This window comes from Parasteatoda tepidariorum, chromosome 7 (assembly GCF_043381705.1).
Source record: "Parasteatoda tepidariorum isolate YZ-2023 chromosome 7, CAS_Ptep_4.0, whole genome shotgun sequence".
NCBI classification, from domain to species: domain Eukaryota; kingdom Metazoa; phylum Arthropoda; class Arachnida; order Araneae; family Theridiidae; genus Parasteatoda; species Parasteatoda tepidariorum.
Window position 1 is genome coordinate 78905679 of NC_092210.1, and position 11960 is coordinate 78917638.

Consider the following 11960-nt stretch of genomic DNA (forward strand, 5'->3'; position numbering starts at 1 on the left):
TGCGACTCTATTGGGATTCGCATATTTAATTGTAAGAGATAAGTCGCAAAAAAGTTCTTACAAGATTTCTAAATGTTGGAAATGACTGTTCTATATACAGTGGAATCGTAGCCTTAGTGAAACAAGTCGCATAAAAGTAAACACGCGACTTCAACGAAACAATTCAACAAAAAGTAAATATTAGAACAGAATGAGATATATAAGTCACAAAACATACTTTTGTAACTTCAGTAAGACTAGCCATGAAATGGTTTCCATATAACTTTCAATGGATTAAAGTTTCACAAAATAACAACAAAGTGTCCGAGTGACTTTAGTCCCAGTAAAGTTTATTTGCGACTGCCAAGCTACAAAAGTCACAGTAAAGAGTCATGGAGACTTTTATGTCATATCACAACAAGATCAAAGTTACATTATGACCTTCCTTGAGACAATTCAAAACCTTCACACCGGTGACTATGACTGCTGTGGCCATTTTTGAGTCTATTATGACGTCACTGTGACAATCTTTGCTATCTGGTGAGTAAGTAGAGATGTATTTCCGTAATTTTGTCTTTCCCCTGTATGTACAGAAAATGCCTCTCAACTTGTATAGTTATGAGAGTATTGACTTTCCATGGTTTGCGTCAGTGTTCGATCACCTCTTCATAAGGCTAGATATCTCATCGAATATTTCTTTCAACAATCATGCATTGGTGGTTCGAAGTGGCTAGAAAAGTTCACATATGATTAGGATGTTGAAAACTCTCCTTGCGGAAAGTTGCTAGTTGATTAATACCTACATTCACCTCTTTGTATTTGAGTGGATGCACGCATCTCTATTGACATCGGATCATTTCGAACATGAATCAAAAGCGTCACCATCGGTCCTGTTCCAGAGTGGCGTAAATATTCAATATCCTTTGTAAATATTCTATATTCAATAGTAAATATTCAATGTAAATATTTAATATTCAATATTCTAAAAAGATCTAGCATAAAATATCTTTTGTATATACATAGTTATAATCGAAAAACTTGTTCTGTTACAATATAATGGTTCAAAATGTAATGAAAAAATTTAATAAATTTAGAATTTTATAACCTACACCTAGGATCCCCACAGCCATTTTTCTCGTTAAAGTAATCTCACGAGATTTAAAATTATCTAAGGGCAACCTATTCGTGTTATATTTATTACATACATGTAATGTGTGTAACTATCATACTGAAATATTAAGAGTAAGTGGTGAGAATATAGTTAATACAACTCATACTAAAAATGTGCTCAAACAAATTGTATTTAAAAAGAATATATCATAATTAATATATAATAATTAAAGAAAGAGAAAGTACCATACACACTAAAAAATTTAGTGAATTTTTTGAATTCGATGGTTGAGTCTGCTACTGCCCCAGCTAAAGCTGCAAAAAATCTTAAGAAATTTGGAACAAAGCTTTCATATGGTTGTCTTCATTGTTTTCGACAAAAAAAAATTTCAAAATACCTTAAGGTATCTTTTCTGTTCAAAAATATGCAGACTATTTAGAGAGAATTATTAAAAAGAATTCTGTAGATTAAATGGACAGCAAAGAGTAGATATTTTTCTGTCTCCAAAAAAGCTTTGAAATTCTTCAAAGTAATTTTTCTTTAAAAGAATTTCAAAAATTCTTGGTATTTCTAGTTTCACAAATCGTGAAATATAGTCCAATATAGCTACTTTGTTTTCCTTCAATTACATTTAGTTTCAAGCTGCGGGTGCTGATTTGAAGAGCTTTATTTTTAAAATTTAATTTGCGTAACTATAAAGTTGCAAAAGCAATAAGAAACTTATAGTTTTTTTATTTAAGACACGGCACTTATTTCTTAAAATATTAGATAAACTCAATCAATTCTATCTTGATATTGTTTCCTTTTGAACAAAAGCAGAATAATATTAAACAGTTTTAATATAATTCTGGAAGTTATGAACATTTCGGGGCACCCCGGGGCACACTTGGAAAATCCCAGATTTAAACAATAAAAAGTACGGTCATTAACAGCGGTATCATTTAAAAAAAGGAATTTTCTGAATAATACATTTGATTATGAATTAGAGATAAACATACGAAATACAGCAAAATCGATAAAGATATGCGTAAATTTCACAAATAATATGCTTTCCATCTTTCTTAATTATGTCTGAAAAGTGAAAATTTGATCATAATACAAAACGAAATAAATTCATTTTATTTCTTTGGGATAAATCGTTAAATAAATAAAATTTTGTAACAGCTTTCAAATGTTCAGAGCATGAAATTTATAAGTAAATCATATTCAAATTTTCTATTTAAAAATAATTATTCTCAGGAATACTTTATTTTAGTTAATAATTAATAAGCCTATTTTGTAAAAAAAAAACTATACTTATCTATTTATTTTGATTAATGTTTTTGCATTATTCTGCTTTATTATTTAAATTTCATTACTCAGATTCAGTTTTTTTCAAGCACTTCTATCTCTAACAAAGATTTTTATTCTTTCTAGTTTCATTATGGTTTTTATTTAAAAATTTATCAAATTTTAAAGTGAATTATTTTTAAATATAAAAATAGGCTCAAAATACAGAGAATTTTGCCACTTATAGTAACTTATAATCCAAAAATCTAATTATGATTTTTTTATAATCCAAGGCACTATCGACTAGACTCCTTAGGCAACAAAAAAAATAATAAAAATACCAACATTAATTACCTTTATGTGTAATATGAAGCAGTGAAAGACTTTTCAAAAAATATCTTTCTTCGAAAATTTAAATATTTAACTCAGAAATTTGAATAAAAGTTTTGAGGATTGGTATTTCAATTTTTGAAATAGGAAAAAGAAAAAAAATTAAAATAAAATATTGATGATTTGAAATTAAATATTAATGAAATTTTAATTTCAATTTGTTCTCTATTTTTTTCATTTTTTCTTGCTTTTATTGTAAATTCTGCCCAGAACAAAACTCTTTACATTATTACATTATAGTCCTGTTATGATTTATAATTGAATATTTCATACATAATGAATTTATTCGTTGGTATTCATTTTGTACACTATCTTTGAACAGAAGAATGGTATAAGACTATTAATAAACAATGTAGATCCAGATACTTGACTGTCATTAGTAAAACAATTGTAAAAATTACAGTGGTATTTACGTGAAAATGATTTATACATTCGTCATCTAACGTTCTGTTCCCGAAAAACTCATTTAACATACCCTTTTTTTCCCTTGATTACTATTTTGTCTATTTTTTAATAAGTGTTATTATCTCATTTTAATGTAACGTAGATGCATGACACTGTTACCTATCATGCAACATTTTAAGATCAATATATTTAGTTACTAATTACTAAAGAATTATAAATTATTTAAAGTTGCTTACAGTTACAACTGAAACGATAAATATTTTTTATTTAAATTTATTGCATAATTCCTCATGCTCCACAAGGTATAACATCAAGCTTATAGATGTAAGTTGGCAAAGTGCAACAAAATTACGAAACAAAAGCAACACAAAACGAAAACAACACAAGACAAAAACAACACAAAACACAAACAACATAAAACAAAAATAACTCAAAACAAGCAACATAGTAAACAAAATTACACAAAATATTTAGATTTTCAGTACATTTAGCAAACAAGGGCAAAACATGTGGCCAAGAAATACTTCAGTGTCTCAGTTCTTTTATTAAGCCTTCTCTTTGACTTGAATATAAATTACAATAAAATATAGTGTATTCTACAGTGTCAACATGCTGACGCAAGAACATAAATTATAATTATTTAAATTAAACCTAAGAAAGTAGTTGTTAAAATTTCCATGTCCTATAAAAAGAGTTAATTTGAAGTTAGTTAAACATTTTCTACACTTCAACCATTGAAAATAGTTGGAAAATTGAAATTTTATGTAATAATAAACTATTAATAATTTATAATGACTTTTTTAATATAGTTAATTTTCTAATATAACTATAAAAAATGTTTTCAGTTAACGTCTGTCGATAAATGCCAAACAAATATAATAAATAAATTATAAAAGTAGGATAATAATAATAAGAAGAAAAAGGATAATAAATAGTGGAAAAATTGATAGCTAAAATTGATAGTAAAACTATCCTTCCTATAATTTTATCAAGATTTAAAACAATTGAAGAAATATTTCACCAAAAGCAAAGTGGCCCTTTTTGAGTAATATTGCAAGACACATAAACTACCTAAAAGCAAAGAATAAAAAAATGGATTGCATAATGCAAAATATTCCCCTTAGTTCATTTTTTCACATAAATTACAGAGAAAAAGGAATACAGAGAAAGGTCATGCAAAGGAATAATAAAGATTAAAAAGTATTATGTATTCTTGTTTTTGACCAAAATATGTGAATATATGCTTGCAACTGCAGTATTGGTATATTGCAGTATTTCAAAAATTTCAACTTTCCGTTAGCACGCTGTTAGAAATTTCTAGGAAAGAAATGGTTTAATAACTATTTATTTAATTGTTGTTTTACTCTATTCAAACAAAACAGTCAAATAACTATAAGTTAGATGGTAATCCAATTTTTAACTGTGTGAAAAACCTTTTATTAACTGTTTTTATCTAATACGGTTACAATCAGAATTTTATTGCACTAATTAAGCCCATCTAATGAAACCACTTAGCTCTTTGCAACTGCTTACATATTATATCCAATACGGCTTAGATTAGCCGTATCTCTCTATCTATCAATCTATCAATCTCATGACCGACAGAACGGGTGACAAACCGTAATATTTCTTCTATTCCCTTCAACACACGAAGTGATTCCAGTATTAACTCTCCAATGCCAATTTTCTAACGAAACGCCTATGTCCAGTTAAATTTATTTTTCGCAGTTTTTAAACCATGCTAGTTGTAAATGGTTTAAACACTGTACAGCTTTGTATTCGTGGTTTTATAACCCAACCAGTTGTAAACGGTTTCAAAACCATAAAGGTGAAAAATGATCTTTACCGTAAACTTTACGGTTAATCGGATGGACAAACTGCAGCCGTTATTTTACCATAAATTTTAAAATCAAAATTCGAGCAGTGAATTGACCAGTGGTAGCGAGCTAATTATCAGCAAAATACTTTAATTTCAAAAAAAATATTAAAACGCTAGTTCAAATTTACTTTTATTTTCTACTCTTACAAGAATCGTTTGCAAAAGTGGTATTTGGTGTAATATAAAAACAATAAATTTCAATATTTTACGTGAATTCATGTAAAATCGATTAAAAAGATTCTCAAGCTTTAAAATTATTGGAAAAAGTATTTTTTATCGAATCAATGCTCCATTAAAAATAAGTTACATTTTTTAAGCGTTTAAATGCTTTTCAAGTCGCACATTTTTGAAAACGCATAGAACAGTTTCAATGACAAAATAATTTAAACTTTTGGAGAAATTTTTATTGAAGATTTGCAACTGATAATAAATTCTTCCACCGGAAAAAATTTTTAAAAAAATACTATTAATCTTAAAAATAAAAATACCTCTGACAAATGTAAAAATAATAATAAAAGTTGCTTAAATAAAAATACTACAATGTGAGATAAACGATCAAAATTAATTAGAAAAACAGAACAAAATTAAGAATTAAGTAAAAAGTTACTTAGAATTTTTTTTTCAAAAAAAAAAATTAAGTTTGACGAGTTCTTAAGAATATATCCCCTACTTCAGTTTTTATCTCTCTATCATTAGTTTACTAAATATACATTTTACAAGCTAAGTTTCTTAACAAAAAGCCTGTTTAATCTTTGCCCTCATTGTAATTAATAATTTTTGTGCTACCGGGGTAGCGACACAAAATCCTATCAAAAAAGAATTATCTATCGGTTTTAACGATCACTTTGACAAATCTGACACAGATAATCCATTAAGTTGCAAAAATCTATAACAAAAGTTAGATAATTATTTAGTATTATGATCGTTTTTTTTTTTAGATTAATGTGCAGTATTCAAGACAGCTAGAAAGAAAATGTGATAGTCTTTGCACAGTTTGACTTGTTTTTAAAACTATTATTTTCTTTTGCTTCAAAAAAATAATTTTATCCAAGATATTTCGATCATGTCAAAAGAAAGTAAATCTTCCTGTATACTCTTTGAGAATTATTAAACAGGCTCATTTGACACTTAACGTAATTAATTATTTATTCTAGTTTCATTTTTACTTATTAAGAAGTATTTTACTGATGAATTCTTGTTCTTACGACAGTATATTTAATATTCGGTTTATTACTGTTTAATTTCTTTTTAAAATGCAAATGATTTTTAATGTTTTTAAAATGCGAAAAAAAGGAAATTAGTGCAGCTTTTATTATGCATCGAACTAATTATAATGAAATAAATTTTTACTAATCTTATTTTTATAGATAAAAGCATTTTTCGGAACTATAAAAGTATTTACTAATGCTAACTAAATGCCTTTTGCAACGTTTAAAAAAGCACGTTTCATAAATATATATATATATCATACCTGCCAACTTTTAGACTTTCCAAGGATGATTTTCGAAAGTGGTAGTCAAATGGAAATATGAATTGCAATTATAGGCAAAAAAATACGCTGCAATTTGAACAAGCTTGTGCAGACTTCTACGAAAGTATTACATATTAATATATGTGCTTACTTTTTTTAAAATAGTGTCAGATCAAAAAGATTATAAATTAAATTTATAAATGCAAGGAATGTATACAAAGCATACATTTTACTACCACTTTAAATATAGGGACTAAATTTTACGCCAAATGCGTAAAGGTTGGCAGGTATGCAGGTCTGTAAGAATTCCGCATCCGGCTTGCACCGACCGCAGTGCTGACGTGAAATATCCTCAGTGGTAGACTGGTTTGAGTCCCATTGCCGTCTGGCTAACCGTGGGTTAATTCCATCAAAAAGTGCTCCTCGAAGGTAAATTTCTCCCAATACTTTATCCATGAGTTCCCTTGTCTTCTGGATTGGGTTCAAAATTACAAGGCTACGTAGTTGAAGATTAGTAGTTGTAAACCCAAAAATTGGGTCGGCTGTTCAACGACNATATATATATATATATATATATATATATATATGTCATTAAACTTTACAAAATTAGAGTGTTCCAATGTAACCCTACATCTCCCCAGGTAAAACCAGTTTACCGTACATATGATAGAAGGTAAACTGAACAAGATAAATAAATAAATAGTTACTAAAAAAAATTTTGCATGGATTTAGAATTTGCTTAAAAAGTTCTCGAGATGTGATGAAATACGCTAAGAGCAAAACTAACAAGCTTTTGACCGTTCCAAACTATTTAGACCATATTTCACAGATTTCGTCAACCCCCTATAGTTTGGCGGTCAGAAATTTGACTTCGTTGATTTCGATTTCGAACAGATGATGAAAAGCGTGTTTATTTAGGAAAAGTACATTTTTGTGTCCAATTTCGTGACTTAAACTATCGTCTGGAAATTTAGTAGCCAAACATATTACGGTGTGAAATTGCTGGTGCCATTATAAGGCTTAAAATTGAGCCAAATTTCCGACAAAGAATATCGCAGCAAACCATAGCATCATTAATCAAATTTATGAAGTATGTTATTATGATTAAACTTGGCAGTTGCAGCATATATGAATGATAATGTGGTTAAGATTTTTAACATTTTGGAAAACCAAGAGGCAAGTTTAGCTTTAAAATGTAGAGTCATTTATTTTATTACATATATTAGTCAATTATATTATATAATCATTTATTTTCTTATTGAAATCAAAAGAGAGAAATTTCGTTCTATTTCTGATTTTAAACATATCGTATTAAAGAATCTTCATTAAACTGATAATATTATATGACTTTTAGGGCTATTGTATAGAAAAGTGTATTTTCTTTGGAACTAACTCTAAACTTCAAACTATTCGAGCATTGTCAGTCATATATCTGACTTACCTCTATTATTTTGAAGTTTAATTCTCTCCATTGGCATTTCCGTTTGGCCATCAGCAATACCCCAAAGCAATCTTCAGCAATCAATAACGGTTACAAGCGAAATACCTAGAGTCCATTTTCAATATTACTAACATATGTATGTCAAACTAACTTAATATGCTGCGACATTTCTTTAAAATAAAATAAAAAATTCCTAAGATTGAGCTCTACCGTCATTAAATACGTATTATAACTGATGGTTGAAGATGAGTTTTTTTAAGCATCTAGTTTCGAGCCATGTAAATGTTAAAGATTCAACATTTATGTATTCACCTTTTAAGATTTACTGTGAAAAATATTGATACTTAAGCAGGAGAGAAATATTTTTATATGCCTGATTCATTCTCATAATAACAGTCATTTTCACGTGGCCTATTTACTACATGATTTTTTATGTGTACTGTTTATATTTTGGAGTGGGAAATTACAAACAAAATAATAAAAATAAAAAAAAAATCACAAAATAATAAAAATAAAATTAGTATTTTTTTCTTCCATTTTATGTGACTAAAATGCCTCACTATATCAGTTCGTCACAAGTACCTACTTTTGAGTAAAAAAGAAAAAATTCGAAAGAAATAAGTAACAAGTTTATTGCTTTTAATTTTTCATTTATAAATATTAAAATATGGATTTGAAAAAAATAATTCAAAATACTTCAATATAAGTACAATCACCTAAGTTCAGAATGTAAATACAATCGTATAATAAATCTTTGCGTTTTCAAGTTTTCTAATGCAGTTTGGAACAAAAATTTAATCACACGTAAACTTTTATAATAAATTCCAAAAAAATTTATATTTTTTCCAATAATTTTACTGGAAGTAATATAAAGTAATCAAAAAAGATACCACAGAAAACGAAATCAATACTTAAAATGTTATAACAAAAAGAATATATAAATTTTTGAATTTTGACTCAGAAGATTAATAACACGTTTTGATGTCTTTAATGTAACAAATCAATATACGTATCCTAATCATTTTAAACTCTCAAAAGATAAAGAAACTCCAAGATCAAGCTGCAAGTAAGGGGAAAATTTTGTTTCATTCCTTATCTATGAAACTAATGCGTATTTGCGTTACACGGGAAAAAAAACTTCTAAAAAAACCTAAGTTTAACCGCAGGTAAGAGAACGTTAACTTAATTGGTTGGAAATAGAATTTATTGAGCTATAACGAGTAAGAAACACTCTTACTAGTATAAATTTAGTTTCAAGTTACAGATAACCAATTTCATTCATTAATGCTTCTTTTCAATTTTAAACGTAAAAACAAATTATACTGAAAATGTGATAAAATGTTTCCAAAATCATTTTTATATCTAGTAAAGTAAGAATAAAAATGATTTTTTTTTGTTTCTAAAGAAAAAATTACCTCAAAAAATTTATTTATTAACATTTGTTGAAACAACTGTATCGATTTTAACATGAGCTTTTATTTTCCAGGAAATTAAACTCCAATGATGCTCAAACTAATAACCACATTCGAATTATTTATCTTTTATTAGTGAAAAAGCATTCACATTTTGTTAGAAACTGTTGTCTGTTATACTTCTATAAAATTCTAACCCTACAAATGCCAATAATAAAAAGATGTTACGTAATTTACAAATTTTCTGAAAGCAATAAATTCAGCATGAGAGAAATACATGTCTATCGCATTCATTAACTTTATAAAAAATATCAATTGAAATTCATAATTCCTCATTATACTATCATATTTATTTGGTTAAAATTGTTCCGTAATTAGACTCTGAATTTTTATGTCTCTATTCAAAGCAAACACTTCTCATCAGAGAACATATTTCTCTGATCAAAAGGTGTTCATTCTTTCTAAGGGTTCCCTGAATTAAAATTCTACACAAAAGTACAATATGTCATGTCCATACAATTAATTCAATTAGATTATTAAGAAAATGTTGAAATACATAAATTTCTCAAATGACTTATAGGAATAATTTTAATAATAATTTATAGGAATTATTTTACTATAATTCTGAATATTGCTGTACCGGATATAAATGAGTATTACCCGGCACTGGTTACCTTGTACCTTGTAATTTATTTTACAATTTACTTTCATTTTTTTATTAATTTTTCCTCCTATTAAGAATTACATAAATTAATAAACATAAATTTAACTAAAGCGTGAATAGAGGATAGTGCGATATATTTTTAAGGCATGTTCATACTGGAGTAAAAAACCACAATTGATTCGTCTTTTACCTTGGTTTGACCCGAAAACTGGATTTGCGCTAGGTAATTTTACCACCTTGTGCAAATCTAATAGTAAAACCTCGCTACAATAATATTTTCTTTTTTAATACTTATATAGTATTAAAAAGTAATTAAAATTAATATTATCACTATGTTTTAAATTTGATGGGAATTATAGATAATTAAGTATGAAGATTGTACAATATAATGTACGTTGTACATTGTATATATATATATATATATATATATAATACAAAAAGTAAATACTTTTGTATTAATAAAAGAAGTTTTCATAAAATGTCTTTGTTAAAGAATAAGCGTAGAGAGATTCTATTTTGGGAATTCAAGGCTGAAAACATACCATTGAAATATAAATAGATTTATATTTCAAAGAAAGAGTTATTTTTAGAATCGTTCCCTTTTTCTTTGCGTTAGGTTACAAGGAATGTACGAAGTGTGCCTTTTTACCTCAAATCTGTGTTGGTATAAAACGTAAGAACACATAATTTTGCGTGTTCTTTTCATCATGATTTGATCCTGATAAGCTGTTCCGGAATGGTCAGAAGTCTTGTCCATTCCCCTCCCGTAGGAAGTGTGGAAGTGAATTGTTATCAATACCAGCCTACATTTAAATAAACCTGTTTAGAACGTCTGATGGCTTACGACTGCAATTATTTCAAGCTAAATACAACACTGATAACAGGGTTGTAGCCCTGTTATTACNTATATATATATATATGTATACCATGATGTTTTAATTAGAATGAGTCAGCTAATATTAGTAAAATACTCGATAGCGTATGCAAACTGTAAATCAAAGGTTGCAATTGACAGCTTTCAAACTTATTTTGTAAACTTCCAGTTGAGAAAAAATAATGAAATATTATTCTTTATTTTATAAGACATGGTAATTTTTTAGAATAAATAATGCTCTCATGAAATGAAATGAGAATCATAAATACGGCTTGACACATATTTGAAAACAATGCGCAAGAGAAAAAAACCGAATTTGAAGTTCTAAAGCTTTGGAGCAATTTCATTTCAGCAAAACAAAAGAACGTAATGATACAGAATTTGTTCAAACTTTTTTTTAAAAAAAAAGATTACTTACAAAATGAAAGAGTAAAAACAATAGTTTCTTCACATCAAAAGCGGTTTAAAGGAAATCGAATCTGCTAGGACATCTTTCTTTGAAATATTTGATATTAAGCCTTGTCATCGAAAGAAAGTAAGCCATTTAAGCCAAAGAGACAGCAAAACTTATAATAAAATAAAATGTATGTGTATATGTCAAGTGGCATATAGGGAAACCGCTGAAATGAAAAGGAAGTTTCATGGAGAAAAAATAATATTATATCATTTTAAAAATGACTACCAAAATATTTTTACAACTGCCTGTAATGCATTTTAATCCAAGACATTTGTTTAATTTTTTTACGAAATCGTTTTGTGAAGCTTTTCTCTTCTTAAAAGCCTTCCTGTTCTTAGAAACTTTCCTCTTCTTTTTATACTAAATTTAAAATTGCTTTTATTTTTGCTATTATTACTTATGCTATTGCTTTTTTATTATTATTTTATTTATTTATTTTTTATTTTTATGCATTTAAAATTTCTACAATTATTAATATTTTTTAATTTTCTTAAATATTCCTAGTTATTTTAAAAAGAAAAGGTGCAGTCTTAGAACAATTATTATTTGTGTGACTAATCCCCTCACTGTCTAGCGGCAGCTAGACATTACCCATGAGTTCATACACT

The 11960-nt window shown here is 27.3% G+C and overlaps 1 long non-coding RNA gene across 2 annotated transcripts; it reads right to left on the reverse strand.

Moving 5' to 3' along the window:
- Positions 1-308: 308 nt before the first annotated feature.
- On the reverse strand, positions 309-11430 carry LOC139425966 (uncharacterized). Of its 2 annotated transcripts, XR_011637137.1 has the most exons (3): positions 11314-11430; positions 783-913; positions 309-709 (listed from the first exon to the last, which is right to left on the reverse strand). It is a non-coding gene; the product is annotated as an uncharacterized lncRNA (long non-coding RNA). The 2 variants fall into 2 exon arrangements; XR_011637136.1 differs by having other exon boundaries at positions 309-913.
- Between the last annotated feature and the right edge of the window lie 530 nt (positions 11431-11960).